At 44.3% G+C, this 14,860-nt stretch overlaps 1 long non-coding RNA gene across 1 annotated transcript; it reads left to right on the forward strand.

The window, feature by feature from the left end:
* Positions 1-3,737: 3,737 nt before the first annotated feature.
* Positions 3,738-11,007, forward strand: LOC132533688 (uncharacterized). The gene is made up of 3 exons (XR_009545537.1): positions 3,738-3,880; positions 9,197-9,900; positions 10,016-11,007. It is a non-coding gene; the product is annotated as an uncharacterized LOC132533688 (long non-coding RNA).
* The last annotated feature ends 3,853 nt before the right edge of the window (positions 11,008-14,860 follow it).

A 14,860-nucleotide genomic window follows, 5' to 3' on the forward strand; every position in this document is an offset into this window, starting at 1 on the left:
ACAGCTACTTCTTGACCAGGCTCTTTTTTTTTTTAATTCCAAACAAAGGCACTTCCCTCCCAGAAAGGATTTCTAATGCCAGATGTTAAGATAATTCAAAAAATGTTTCCACATCAATACTCACATGTAAACAAAAAGCATGCAGAATTATTCTGATGAATACTTCATGCCAGACCAAACGCTATGACTGTCCTATACAAAGTGTACTTCTGAGACCATCTTAAATAACCTAGCGTACTCAGAAGCATGCCCTTGACCATCAAACTCCAGCTGTATGACCAGGAGAGTGCTCACTGGGTAGAGTGCAGGACTGCATGCATGAGACCTGGTGCTCAGTCTGGCACCAGTTACACTAGAGCAGTGTGGTCTTTTGTTTTCTCTGTCTCTCATACTAAGTAAATAAGTAAATTTTGAGATGGGGAGAAAAAGACAGATACCTGCAGACCTGCTTCAGTACTGAAGGAACATTCCCCTGCAGGTGGGGAGTGGGGGCTTGAACCCGGGTCCTTACACACCATGATAGGTGCACTTATGGGCACCACCACCATCCAGCCCCCATTTGGTTATTCAGATGACTAAGGCATCTTTGTCACACAGACAGCGTTCACCCACAGTTCCAGGCTCATACCTCTCAAGATCTTTTTAATTTCCTAAGTGTTGAGAATGACAGAAGTATCTTTTGCTACATGAATGAATGAGGTAACTTTTGGAAGTTACTGGGAGAACCAACAATGAGTGTAAAGGGTTGGCAATTCCAGTCTCCCCCCCCGAGATTTCCTTGAAGATTATATTTAATTGAAGATTACATTTAATTGTCAATGGCCAATGGCTTATTCTACCAAAACTCCATAAAAACCCTAGAGGAAGGGGTTCCCAGAGCTTCTGGGTTGGTGAACAGATCCTGAGAGAGTGGTGAGGCCGGAAAGGGCATGGGACCCCTGCACATTCCCCTGTAGTTGCCCTAAGCATCTCTTCCATCTAACTCTTTCTCACTTACGTCTTTTTTTAAATGGGTTTCCCAAGTCCTGTGACAAGTTCTGACAACATAAACCTGAGGCAGGGATCATGGGAACCTTTGACTGATATCCAATTAGTTGGTTGGCAGCACAAATAACAGACATCTGAAGAGAAGGGTAGTCGTGGAAGAATGACCTCTTTTTGTGTGGAATCTGGTAACATCTCCAGATGGATGGAGCCAGAATTAAGCTGAATTATTGGAGGCCCTGCTGGTGCCTGAAACCTGTCTGTTGATATGGGGAAGCCTCTTTATACACCCACGTGCCAGCTGGGTACTGGAACCCTTTCGCAGGGTAACCCCCAATTCCTTGCCACATGGGCCTCTACAACCTGGCAACTTGCTTCAACCAAGTCAGCAAAAGAGAGAGTCTTCTCCTAGACAGAAGTCAAAACCTCATGTAACCTCATCATGGAAGAAATATCTCCACAGTGTTGCCACATGTTACTCAAGGGGATGGGATTACACAAGGCTGTGAATGCCAGGTGGGAAGGATCACGGGGGGTCATCCTCGAGGCCTCTTACCACAGAACTTAACCACCACGCTATGAAGGAACCCAGATGGAGAGGCCACATCTTGATGTCCCAGCACCAAAAGAGTGAAAGAGCCTTCAGTTTTTTCCAGTACCCAGCCATTGAGTAACTCCCAGTCTCTCCACTACCAGCTGGGGCTTGAGACACTGTGGACTAGATACAAACTGTCCTTTCTATACCCTTTCCAAACTTCTGGCCCACAGAATCCTTGAGAATTGTTGTATGCTTTACATTGGGTTGTTCTAGTTCTCCCCCGCCAAGAGAATTGAATCAGTCCAGTTAGTTTTCGCGGCCCGCTTGGCCCCGTCACTAGGAACCCCAGCAGAGTTCCAGGGTTCCTGAGTGCCAGAGTCTCAGAGTGCGAGAGTAAGGGAGAGTTCCAGAGTTGGAGAAGGACAGAGTTTGAGAGTGCTTGCGCCACCGCAAAGAGACAGCAGAGTTCTGTTTGGTGATTAGTTTGGTTTAGTTTATGAATCGTTGTTCCTGAATAAAGAAATACAGCTTCTCTGCCCAGCCGTATGTCTCTGGTTGTCTCTGTTACCCGCCCGTGAAGCTAGCCCGGCTAGCAGGAGCCGTCCGAATTTTAACAACAGAGAATAATAAATTGGCCTTTAAAAAAATACTACTAGAGGGGGCTGGGCAGTAGCACAGCAGGTTAACCGCACATGGCACGAAGTGCAAGGATAGGTGCAAGGATCTTGGTTCGAGCCCCTGGCTCCCCACCTGCAGGGGAGTCTCTTCACAAGGGGTGAAGCAGGTCTGCAGGTGTCTGTCTTTCTCTCCCTCTCTGTCTTCCCCTTCTCTCTTGGATTTCTCTCTGTCCTATCCAATAACAACGACAGCAATAACAACAACAATGATAATAATAACAACAATGATAAACAACAAGGGCAACAAAAGGGGAAAAATGGCCTCCAGGAGCAGTGGATTCGTAGTGCAGGCACCGAGCCCTGGCAATAACCCTGGAGGCAAAATATATATATATACTGCTATCTAGGTAAAGACTAGAACAAACCTTATGTCTTAACCTTTAGTAGCTCATCTATAATCCTGATTTAACTTTAGGAAATAGCCACAGCTCAATTTTTGCAACTACTTTAATATCACTTCTCTCTCTTGTTCTAGTGATCAAACCCAGGTTTTTATGCATGAGAGGCATGCAGTCTACCACTGAACCATACACCAGGCCCGAATCTCATGTTAGCCCAAATCTGCAACCTGAGCATACTCTGCGATTCTGTGCAGGCTTGAAGAAATCTGGGGGGTGGGACTGGAATTGCCAACCCTTTACACACATCATTGATCCTTCCAGTAACCTCCAAAAGTTACCTCATTCATTCATGTAGCAAAAGATACTTCTGTCATTCTCAACACTTAGGAAATTAAAAAGATCTTGAGAGGTATGAGCCTGGAACTGTGGGTGAATGCTGTCTGTGTGACAAAGATGCCTTAGTCATCTGAATAACCTAATGGGGGCTGGGTGGTGGTGGCGCCCATAAGTGCACCTATCATGGTGTGTAAGGACCCGGGTTCAAGCCCCCACTCCCCACCTGCAGGGGAATGCTCCTTCAGTACTGAAGCAGGTCTGCAGGTATCTGTCTTTTTCTCCCCATCTCAATCTTCCCTCTCCTCTAAATTTCTCTCTGTCCTGTCAAGTAAAAATAAAACAAAAAAAATAAACAAATATATATGTGTGTGTATATATATATATATATATATATATATTTCCTATTAATCACAACATCAGACTTCACTGTGCACAAGGGCCTGGGTCCCAGCCCCCAGACATCACTTGAAAACACCAGGCAAAAGGGAATTTTCACAAGCTGGGCAATTCTGTGGTGTGTCTCTTTCTCTCTTTATCTCTCTTTCTCTGTCTCTTTCTAGATAAAAGTAAAAAATAATAATAATAAATAAGAGTCTGCTGGGAACAATGGGATCACATAAGCAAGTGAAGCCCTTGGAGCAAAAAAAAAGATTTTTTTTTAACCCATGTATGTCATAAGTTAAATGGAATTAGCCCTCCTGTAGTCAGGGAACCTCAGAGCCATAATTTCCAAGAATTTGAATATGGTAAGACTTCTTTCCCTTGAGAATGACTCCTGGTGAATTGCAACATTGCCCCGCTTACATGTTCTGAAGCACCATTCCAGCATGGCCCCCACCCTCCGTGCTCGCTGAGCAGAAGCAGGAGCATGAAGAGGACTCATGCGGCACGGAGAGCAGATGAACACTGGAGTCAGGCCCACTCCAGGATGCTCCCAGTCCCAGAGACTCCTAGAGTCCTAAGCAGGAAGGAATGTCAGAGACCTATCAGTTCACTTTAAACTGGTAAGGACAGTGCCTCGTTTAGTAAAGCTTGAATATAACGGACAACACTTTACAGGTGAAGGAAGTACACACTGGCATTCTTTTTTCTTTTTTTTTTTTTTTCTTTTTGCCTCCAAGGTTATTGCTGGGGCTCGGTGCCTGCACTACGAATCCACTGCTCCTGAAGGCCATTTTTTCCCTTTGTTGCCCTTTTTAAAAAATATTTTTATTTTAAATATATATATATGGAGAGAGAGACAGAGACAGAGACAGAGAGAGAGAGAGAGAGAGAGAAAGAGACCAGAACACTGCTACGTTCTGGCTTCTGGTGGCGCGGGGGCATTAAACCTGGGACTTAAGAGCCTCAGGCTTGAAAGGTTTTTACATAACCATTATGCTGTCTCCCCAGCCCTTGCCCTTGTTTGTCATTCTTGTTGTTGCTGTCGTTGTTGGATAGGACAGAGAGAAATTGAGAGAGGAGGGGAAGAAAGAGAAGGAGAGAGAAAGATGCCTGAAGACCTGCTTCACCACTTCAGACCTCATCTTGCAAGTTCAGTGCTTTTTTTTTTTAATTTTTTATTTAAGAAAGGATTAATGAACAAAACCATAAGGTAGGAGTTAATGCAAGTTCAGTTCTTTATCCGCTGCACCACCTCCCAGAGTGATACTAGTATCCTAATGTAACTCAGATATTTCTGACTCTATCAGTTTGACAGCCCACGCTTTTACTTATTCCTCCAGTCACTGCAGCTTGGGCCTCACCACTCGTGTTCGAGAAAGCCGGGTTTACATCTGGGGAAATAGCCGACCGGGTGAGAACTAGACTTTTAGACCTAAGGTTCCTGGTTCACTCTCTAGCTCCTCATGTAACAGTATAGTGGACTGGCTCTCTCTCTCTCTCTCTTTCTTCCCTTGTATACCTCACGTGAAACTCTTCTATACGCAATAAATAAAAGGAATCCAGGTTTTTAACCCAATTCTTTCTACTTTTGCATCTGAATATTTGCTTCCTCCAAGGAAATGTTCCTTACCCCACGTCTCTGCCCCAGAATGATCTGTACAGATCCTTTACCCAATTTCCCATTCGAGTAATACAGAACTGGAGAGAAGACAATCACAACAGATAAAACCTTAAATCCAGTACTTTTTCTTAAGTTTTCCAGGCCTTCGGTTTAACTTCTATACTGTTTTGTGATGCTGCCATGACGCATAGGTCAGCCTGCCTCCCACAGCGGGAATATAGTCAATTCCACAAGGCCTTGATACGCAGAGAAAGATGGCAGCTACTTCTCCACATGCCAATCAAAGACCCATCTGCTGTTGTTTTTATGTCCTTCTTTAAGACTGATCATGTTCTAGGAGTCCAGAAAATTGAAGTGTCCACTGCAGAGAAAACTCCAACTTGTAAATATAACACTGTCAAAGCCCAGTGGTGCACCTGGTTGAGCGCACATGTTACAATGCACAAGGACCTGGGTTCAAGCCTCTGGTCCCCACCTGCAGGGGGTGAAGCAGGGCTGCAGGTGTCTCTCTGTCTCTCCTCCTCTCTATCACCCCCTTCCCTCTCGACTTCTGGCTGTTTCTATCCAATTAATAAATAAAGATAATAAAAAATTTTAATATAGCACAGTCCAAGAGGTGGTGTAGTGACTAGTGTATTGGATTCTCACGCATGAGGCTCCAAGTTCAATCCCCAGCACCCCATGCTCCAGAGTGAATCTCTAGTTTCTCAGTCTCCTCCCTCTTCTGTTAATAAATAGATGAAAATTTTAATCATAAAATAGCAACAGTTGGCCGTAGGGCAGTGTATTTGTGGTATAGCCCAGCCAGTGCATGTGTCTCCATTTATTCTTTTTTGCAATCTCTCCTCTGACATGAATTCATAATCAGAATGATGCAGTTTTCTAACAATATTTAATATCTCAGTTCTTGAACTGCTTGATTGACTAGTTGAAATGTGGATCATTCATTTTCTAAATTGTAAACATAAAAACGACGGTCTAAATATACACATAGGAAATAAACATTGCCCTAAGAGAAACTACTTGGGCAAATTTACGCGGCCTCATATATAACAATGTCTTACACAATTTTGCCAGTCATTTTAGTTTCTTTTTTTTTTATTTTACAAAATTTGTTTTAGTTGTGGTCAAACATTCATAAGATTGACAATTGGAATCATTTTCAGTTTATTGGAATTACATACATTCACATTGTTGGGGATTCTTTTTTTCATCAGTAGTCTTATTTTTGCGTCGCCTTGGTTTACAGATTATAAATGTTTCTCAGAAGTACAATGTCCCACTTCAAGATGTGTCACCACACTTGGGAGCCTCAGACGTGAAAGTCTCTTGCACACCTGTTTTGCTGTCTCCGCAGCCCACGTTACCACCCTCAGGTCCTCACCAAAACACTAATGTCCCTCCACCAGAGTCCACTGAATCCCCTCAACCCTTGTAGTCCACCCTTGGTGCTTGGCAATCTGTTCAAGACCAAAGACTAATCTTCATTTGACTTTCTTATTCCCTTGCTTCATTTTTTTTTAAATTTTATCTGTATGCAGGAGAAAGCATTCAGTATCTTCTGGTGGAAGTGAATTCCTTTAACTGTTGTTTATCTGAAAAAACTCCTCACTGTTGCTTTAAATCTCATTGATAACTGGATAGAGTATTCGTGGATGGATATATTTTCCTATTTTCTTTCCTTTCTTTCTTTCTTCCTTCCTTCTTTTTTTTTATATTTATTTATTCCCTTTTGTTGCCTTTGTTGTTTTATTGTTGTAGTTATTATTGATGTCGTCGTTGTTGGACAGGACAGAGAGAAATGGAGAGAGGAGGGGAAGACAGAGAGGAGGAGAGAAAGACAGACACCTGCAGACCTGCTTCACCGCCTGTGAAGCGACTCCCCTGCGGGTGGGGAGCCGGGGGCTCGAACCGGGATCCTTACGCCGGTCCCTGCGCTTTGCGGCACGTGCGCTTAACCCGCTGCGCCACCGCCCGACTTCCACTTCCTTCTTTTCTTTTCCTTCTCTCTCTCTTTCTTTCTTTCCTTCTTTCTTCCTCTCTCTTTTTTTAAATTTCCTCCAAAGTTATCACTGGGAATTAGTGCCGGTCCTAAAAATCCACTGCTCTCGGTGGTCATTTTTGTTCCTAATTTTTATTAAATAGGATAGAGAAAAACTGAGGAATGACAGGAAAGTAAAGAAAGGAAGAGATAGACACCTGCAGACCTGCTTCACCGCTTATGAAGCGGGCTCCGTGCAGGTGGGGAGTGGAGGCTCAAACCCAGGTCCTTGTGCCTGGTAATATGTGTGCTTAACCTGTGCACAGTTGCCCAGCCCCAGATATATTTTTTCATTCAGAATTTAGATGGCCAGATCTGTCTAGTCTTTCGAGTTTCTGCTGAAAATCAGTTGGCTTATCCTCACAGTGGGAGGACAGACCTAATGAGTGCTTATCCTCCGTTCTGCCCCCAAGCTCCACCCCCCACCCCTCCCACCCCACCCCCTACCCCCTGTCCTGTTGCTTCAGAGATGATCCCAATATGGTTGTTTTCAGACTGCCAAGATCCTCTGAAAGGTTGCTGCTGCCTCTACTTTCAAGAGGCTCACAGCTTCTGTTCCCCCTTTCCCTTTATTTTGAAGTCGTGGTCACAAACTACTGACAGCACTGGAGTGACAGGCATGACACAGAGCCAGGAGGCAGTGAATGGCTCTCCCCTTGCCTGCGTGGCACTGAGGTGAGAGAAGGTGGGGGAGGAGGGCGGATGTCTTCCTGCCACCCACAAGGTGTTTCAGAGCCCACGAGTTGCTCCGCTGCCTCTGGTGTGTGCCTCTGTGTCCTCCCCACCTCAGCACTGAACCTTTGTCCTTCATTGTCATCGTTTGCAAAATTCAAGCTGCTTCTATGCTAGGTTTTCCACATGTGCTGAAATATTTTGCTGAGGATATAAACTCAAGCAAATCCTGCTAGTCTGGCATATTAGTTCCACACTCTGGCCTTCACTTCAGTTTCCTAAGATCACAGAACTTTTTTTTTTTTGCCTCCAGGGTTATTGCTGGGGCTCGGTGCCTACACCATGAATCCACTGCTCCTGGAGGCCATTTTTCCCCCTTTTGTTGCCATTGTTGTTGTAGCCTGGCCGTGGTTATTATTGTTGTTGTTGATGTCGTTCATTGTTGGATAGGACAGAAAGAAATAGCGAGATGAGGGGAAGACAGAGAGGGGGAGAGAAAGACAGACACCTGCAGACCTGCTTCACCGCCTGTGAAGTGACTCCCCTGCAGGTGGGGAGCCGGGGGCTCAAACCAGGATCCTTACGCCCGTGTGCTTAACCCACTGCGCTACCGCCGGACTTCCAATTGTATAAATTCTATAGGAAGCATTTTCCTAGACATTTCCTCTTCCTGGAGGTACAATATTCCTTGAGATTAAAAAAAAAGCTGTTTTTGTTATTTATTTATCTTGTCTATTTAGGGATACAAAGAACCAGAGTTTTACTCTGGCCTACACAGTGCCGAGAATCCAAGTCTGACCCTCATACATGCAAGTCCAGTACACTGCCACTACACCGTCTCCCTTGCTGATACCTGAAAGTTTTAAATGATAGCTCCTTTTCAGTCTTATCAAGGAATCTAAAAAACCTTTAGATTCAGTCTTAGTCGACATTACACCCACTTTATGGACACAAGAAACTGGGGTCTGTAAAATTCAATAACTTGCCTAAGTTACATAATTCGAATCTGAGGAGTCTGAAAATTAGAACATGAGCGACACTGGCTGTCTGATTTCACCCCATACCTTGCCGCATTTGATCTGAAAGGAAATGTTATGTATCACAAAAACATGCTGTGTGAAGACTAGCCAAAACATGCAACAAATCAGTCCCATTCAGTTTGGGATTGCAAACAATAGGGCAGCCTTCAGAATGAACTTCCGTTTCCAGGATGAGAAGGAAGCACAGGGACATAGGGAAGTTCTTAGGAGACACCTGCAGGGAGTAAGGACCTATGCCAAAGAAAGCACCTGAAAACAGGACTCCAAGAGTCTCTGTGGTCATTCTTCCACCCCACAAAGCTCGGCCAAGCGTACCCTTTGTGCTAGATCTTTCACTGAGCAGCAAGGCATGTGATGATGAATAAGTCAGAGTTCCGACGCTCTTGGGCGTCACATCATAATCTGCTAGGAAGGGAAGCAACTGATTATTGAACTCTGCATTCCTCTGACTCAAATGAATGGGGTATCCCCACTAAAATATGTATGGTGCTTTTGGGAACTTGCGTGCCCCAGGATTCGTATGGGGGCAGTCAGTTGAACTGGATGTCCTTTCCTTTGTCAGCCAACTCTGTCACCCCAGGAATAGAATCCCTGGATCCGCCTCTGACTCGGCACCCAGCACCCTGCACTGCAAGCATCCAGACCTCTGAAGCAGCTCCCCCCCCCCGCCTGCCCCCTCCCCCCAGTCATTTTCTCCTGGAATCTTCTGACCTCTGAGGTACAATGTGTGACTATGACCATTGTCAACAGGCAGTGACACAAAGCTACTGTCGTCTTTGGCAAAGGACAGCTGAGCAAATGCTTCACTCGGAAGCCAGTTACAGTTTTTGTGAAAACAAATTACATCAGTACTTACTGGAGTCTCCCAACCAGGCTAAAGAGTGGTTTTTTTCATGAGTGTGTGTGTCAGCTATGCCCCTGCCTCACAGGGCATGCTGGGACTCTGCATAGAGTGAAGTGGCACAGAAGTCTTCATATCTCAACACTTTGTCATGCTATTGAGTAGAGTCCTTGGAAAACCTGCTTGGCAGGGAGGCAGATATTTGGAGAGGCTGCTGCATGCCAAGCCTTGTACTGTGGTCAGGAAAATGCAGGATGTCAACCAAGGCCACAGACTGTCAGGGAAATAGACGGCCACTGACTTCCATGGACTACGTGCTGGGCCAGAGATTTCACTCCTTATCTCATAATTATAACCTGTGTGTGCTCAGTCACCCTGGACCCAGCTCAAGACCTGCACGTGACAATTCCATCTCTGAAGCAGTGGTGAGTAATGTCGTTTTTAGCCACAGATTCTATGGGGGAACAAAAGGGAATTTACATTTGCAAACCACTACTAGATCTTCTTTTTTAATATTTATTTACTTATTTTTCCCACCAGGATTATAGCTGGGACTGCCTGCACTACGAATCCACTGCTCCTGGAGGCTATTTTTCCCCATTTGTTGCCCTTGTTTATTGTTGTTGCTTTTATTGTTGTTGTTATTGATGTCGTCATTGTTGGATAGGACAGAGAGAACTGGAGAGAGGAGGGGAAGACAGAGAGGGGGAGAGAAAGACAGACACCTGCAGACCTGCTTCACCACTTGTGAAGCGACTTCTCTGCAGGTGGGGAGCCGGGGGCTCGAACTGGCATCCTTGTGCTGGTCCTTGTGCTTTGTGCCAATGTGCGCTTAACCTGCTGCGCTACCACACACAGCCGCCCCCACTAGATCTTAAGACAACACCTCTGTTTTCCTTTCTCCTTTCCCAGTTCTTCTTTTTTCCCTTGAAGCAGTTATCCCTCTCTCTCCCCACCCCCATACACAGTTACTCAAAAAATCTCCACATTTATTCTTTCACTTATCTGACCACGTGCAAGCACCAAATATAAAGAATATTCTGTGGAGTGTGGGGTGGTGATGCACCTGGTTAAGCACACATGTTACAATGTGAAAGGACCTGGGTTCAAGCCCCTGGTCCCCACCTGCAGAGGGAAAGCTTTGCAAGTGGTAAAGTGCTACAGGTGTCTCTGTCTCTCTCCCTCTCTATCATTCCCTTCCCTCTCAATTTCTGGCTGTCTCTATCCAGTAAGTAAATAAAGGCAAAAAAAATTTAAAAAAAAAAAAAAGAATATACGGTCATTCCTCAAGCAGGAATAATATTGTTCACATTGTCTCATCCATTCATTTAACCATTTTTCAAGTGCCCACCACTGTTTCAGGTGCATAAGACTAGTAGTGAACATAATAGACAAAAATATATTTGCCCACAAAGGGCTGGCAGAAGAGCTCACTGGGTAGTGTGCTGCTTTGTCCTATGTGTGTCTTGAGTTTGAGCCTGGTCCCCAGCACAGTCTCCACCGATAGTCACTCATTCTGAGATAGATGCATCCATGGTTTCTGCCAGTTCCAGTCCATTCCTTGCTCAATCATGCCAGTTCAGATGCCCTGTCCCAGCTAGGACCACAGCTTGTCAGCCCATGTCTAGTTCAGCTCATACTCAGGTTCAACTAGTGCCCAGTTCATCCTAAGCCTGGTTCATCCTGAACCTGGTTCAGCCTTCACTGGGTACAGCTTGGTAGATTCTCTGTTGAAGCTGATTCCCAGCACAGTTAAGGGAGTTTTGGTGCTGTGATATCTCTCTATATACATAGACGTAGACATAGACGTAGACGCAGACATAGACGTAGACGTAGATGTAGACACAGACACTGACACAGACATAGACATAAACAAGACATAGACATATGTTGTTTTCGCTGGGCTATGTTGTTTTCGCAGGGCTGGCTTCACGGGCGGGTAACAGATGACCAGGGACTCATGGTTGAGCTGTAGGCAGTATCTCTTTATTCATGCAGGACGCAGCACAATCTAAGCCAAGCTAAGCTAAACTAAAGTACCGTAAAACTCACAATGCTGTCTTTATATGTACTTGCCAAGTAGGGTGGAAACAGGATGTGACATAAAGAGGGTGGAGAGAAAAGTGACTGGTGAAAATCAGAGTGTGACAAGGAGGAGGCAGAGCAGGCAAGAATCCTATCACTGAACCACCAATGCCCTGGAGGGAGGGTGGTGCTTGTTAACAGTGGTTATGTAAATAGAATGCAGTGGTTATGTAAATAGAATAGTGTTAAGCAGAGGAGATTTAAACCAAATGAAACAGAAGGGGTCTCATGCATACCAACAATTCCCCCTTTCTTTTTAACTAATGGCCATAGTATTAGGAGTGTGGGGTGAACAGAAACCTATATCATACAGGCGTTTTCAAAAGAACTGGCATAAGACATGGAAAACAAAATAGGCGCGCAGCAATAACCAGTGTGATGCCAAGGGGAAAGTTTCTTGCCTCAAAGGGCAAGGCCTAGCAGGCGAAAGGGCATTTCTTGCCTCTGGGAACGCTTCATGCCTCTGGGGGCATCTCTTGCCTCAAAGGGCGTTTCCTGCCTCTGTGGGCATCTCTTGCCTCTTGGGGTGCTTCATGCCTCTGTGGGCATAACCTAATAAGGAGGGGGAGTTTTCTACCTCTGGGGACAGAGCCTGCAGGCGAGGGGACATGGTCTATAAAGTCTCAAGGCAATTGGCTGAAGTTAGTCTTTGAGAAACACAGCAGCGTGTACCAGTAAGTCCGATGAAGGTGTCAGTCCAAAGTAGCTGACCACAGAAGAAAATGCCAAGGGATGAAACGCTGCATGTCTGTCTCGATGGGGAATGTCAGCCACCATAATTCTGCTTTTCTGTAGAGAGTGATCTTTGGAGTCTGTGAATCTGTTTCTTCAGGTTGTGCCAGGTCACATCATTGGTTTCTGGGGGTGTGTTGTAGTCATTCCATCTTGTGGGCGATGTCAGAGAACAGAGGTCCAAATGGATTTCCAGGAATTCCATTTGAGTAGATGCTTTTTCATGTGAAGACTTGACAGCTGAAATTCACTTACTTGTTGAACAAAACTTGTAGCAGAATAAAAGTTTACTATAATTGATAACTCCATTATAATTGGAAGTCCTTTCTAGTATGATTTTGAGGTTTGTTTAAACAGTTTAAACTCAATAAAATGTGGAAAGGTAAACAGAAGAACCACAGTAGAAGCCTCAGGCATGAGAATAATTAACATAATCATTGCACTATCTGCCCCACCCATAACTCATACCGTTTCAGGATTAAACATTTCAGATTTATGCCAAGACGTAAAAAAAAGAAATCAAAGGAGGAAAAAAAAACTTTTTGGATTATTTCTGGATGTCTCTAGAAATCATGGCTGCATCCAGCATTTTTTTTAAGTCAATGTCAAGCAAAAATTCATTCAAATCACTCTCTTACGAAACACAACTTGAACCAGATTATGCAGATCTCACCATGTAGTAGCATGAGTCCCCAGAGGGCGTCCTAGTCCAAAAAGCTCTTCAAAATTCCATTTAGGGTGCTTCTGACTGTTCCTGCTGGATTGTTTCAGGCACCCATTTTTAAAAGTGTCTTCCCATTGAAGATAGAATCCAATCAAGAGAGTAGAACTAACCACATGTCTCCATTCTTGGGGACTGCCAGGGTACTGGAGAACGCTCCTCAAATTAGAGTAGTCTTTCTCCATGGGAAACATGCGAGAAGAAGTCCAGAAAGTCCCAGGGGAAATCCCCATGCATATCCCAAGGTCTATGATCACGGTCATAAAGAACCAAATTGTGGCCTGAAGCAAAATGTAGTCCTTTTCCTCAGGAAACATGGGAAAGGGAATCCAGAAAGTCCAAGGAGAAATCGTGCATCTCCCAAGCTCTATGATCCCGGTCATAAGAAACCAAAGTTCCCGGTCAGGGAACCGAAGTGTGGCCCAGGGTAAAATGTTCCAGAGACAGAGAAACTGTCTCATAATGAAACAGTAGAGGCTTTGGCAAACCTCTTCATAAGTAGAAGAGAAGACCATAGTGCATAAGTAGGCAAAGTCTTCACTTATCTGGGAGTTGCGCAGGTCCAGTCCCACGTTGTAGCGCCATATGTTGTTTTCGCCGGGCTATGTTGTTTTCGCCGGGCTGGCTTCATGGGCGGGTAACAGACAACCAGGGACTCATGGTTGAGCTGTAGGCAGTATCTCTTTATTCATGCAGGACGCAGCACAATCTAAGCCAAGCTAAGCTAAACTAAAGTACCGTAAAACTCACAATGCTGTCTTTATATGTACTTGCCAAGTAGGGTGGAAACAGGATGTGACATAAAGAGGGTGGAGAGAAAAGTGACTGGTGAAAATCAGAGTGTGACAAGGAGGGGGCGGAGCAGGCGAGAATCCTATCACTGAACCACCAATGCCCTGGAGGGAGGGTGGTGCTTGTTAACAGTGGTTATGTAAATAGAATGCAGTGGTTATGTAAATAGAATAGTGTTAAGCAGAGGAGATTTAAACCAAATGAAACAGAAGGGGTCTCATGCATACCAACAGACATAGACACAGACACAGACACAGACACAGAAACAGACACAGACACAGACACAGTCACAGACACAGACACAGACATAGACTAGACATAGTCATAGACATAGACATAGACATAGACTAGACATAGTCATAGACATAGACATAGTCATAGACATAGACATAGACTAGACATAGACTAGACATAGACATAGACTAGACATAGTCATAGACATAGACTAGACATAGTCATAGACATAGACATAGACATAGACTAGACATAGTCATAGACATAGACATAGTCATAGACATAGACTAGACATAGACTAGACATAGACATAGTCATAGACATAGACATAGACTAGACATAGACATAGACTAGACATAGTCATAGACATAGACTAGACATAGACTAGACATAGTCATAGACATAGACATATACTAGACATAGACTAGACATAGACATAGACATTGACATAGACATAGACATAGACATAGTCATAGACATAGACATAGTCATAGACATAGACTAGACATAGACTAGACATAGACATAGTCATAGACATAGACATAGACTAGACATAGACATAGACTAGACATAGACTAGACATAGTCATAGACATAGACTAGACATAGACTAGACATAGACTAGACATAGTCATAGACATAGACATATACTAGACATAGACTAGACATAGACATAGATATGGTCATAGACATAGACTAGACATAGACATAGACTAGACATAGACTAGACATAGACATAGTCATAGACATAGACATAGACATAGACATAGACTAGACATAGACTAGACATAGACATAGTCATAGACATAGACTAGACATAGA

The sequence above is a fragment of the Erinaceus europaeus genome, chromosome 17, assembly GCF_950295315.1.
Source record: "Erinaceus europaeus chromosome 17, mEriEur2.1, whole genome shotgun sequence".
Taxonomy (NCBI): Eukaryota; Metazoa; Chordata; class Mammalia; order Eulipotyphla; family Erinaceidae; genus Erinaceus; species Erinaceus europaeus.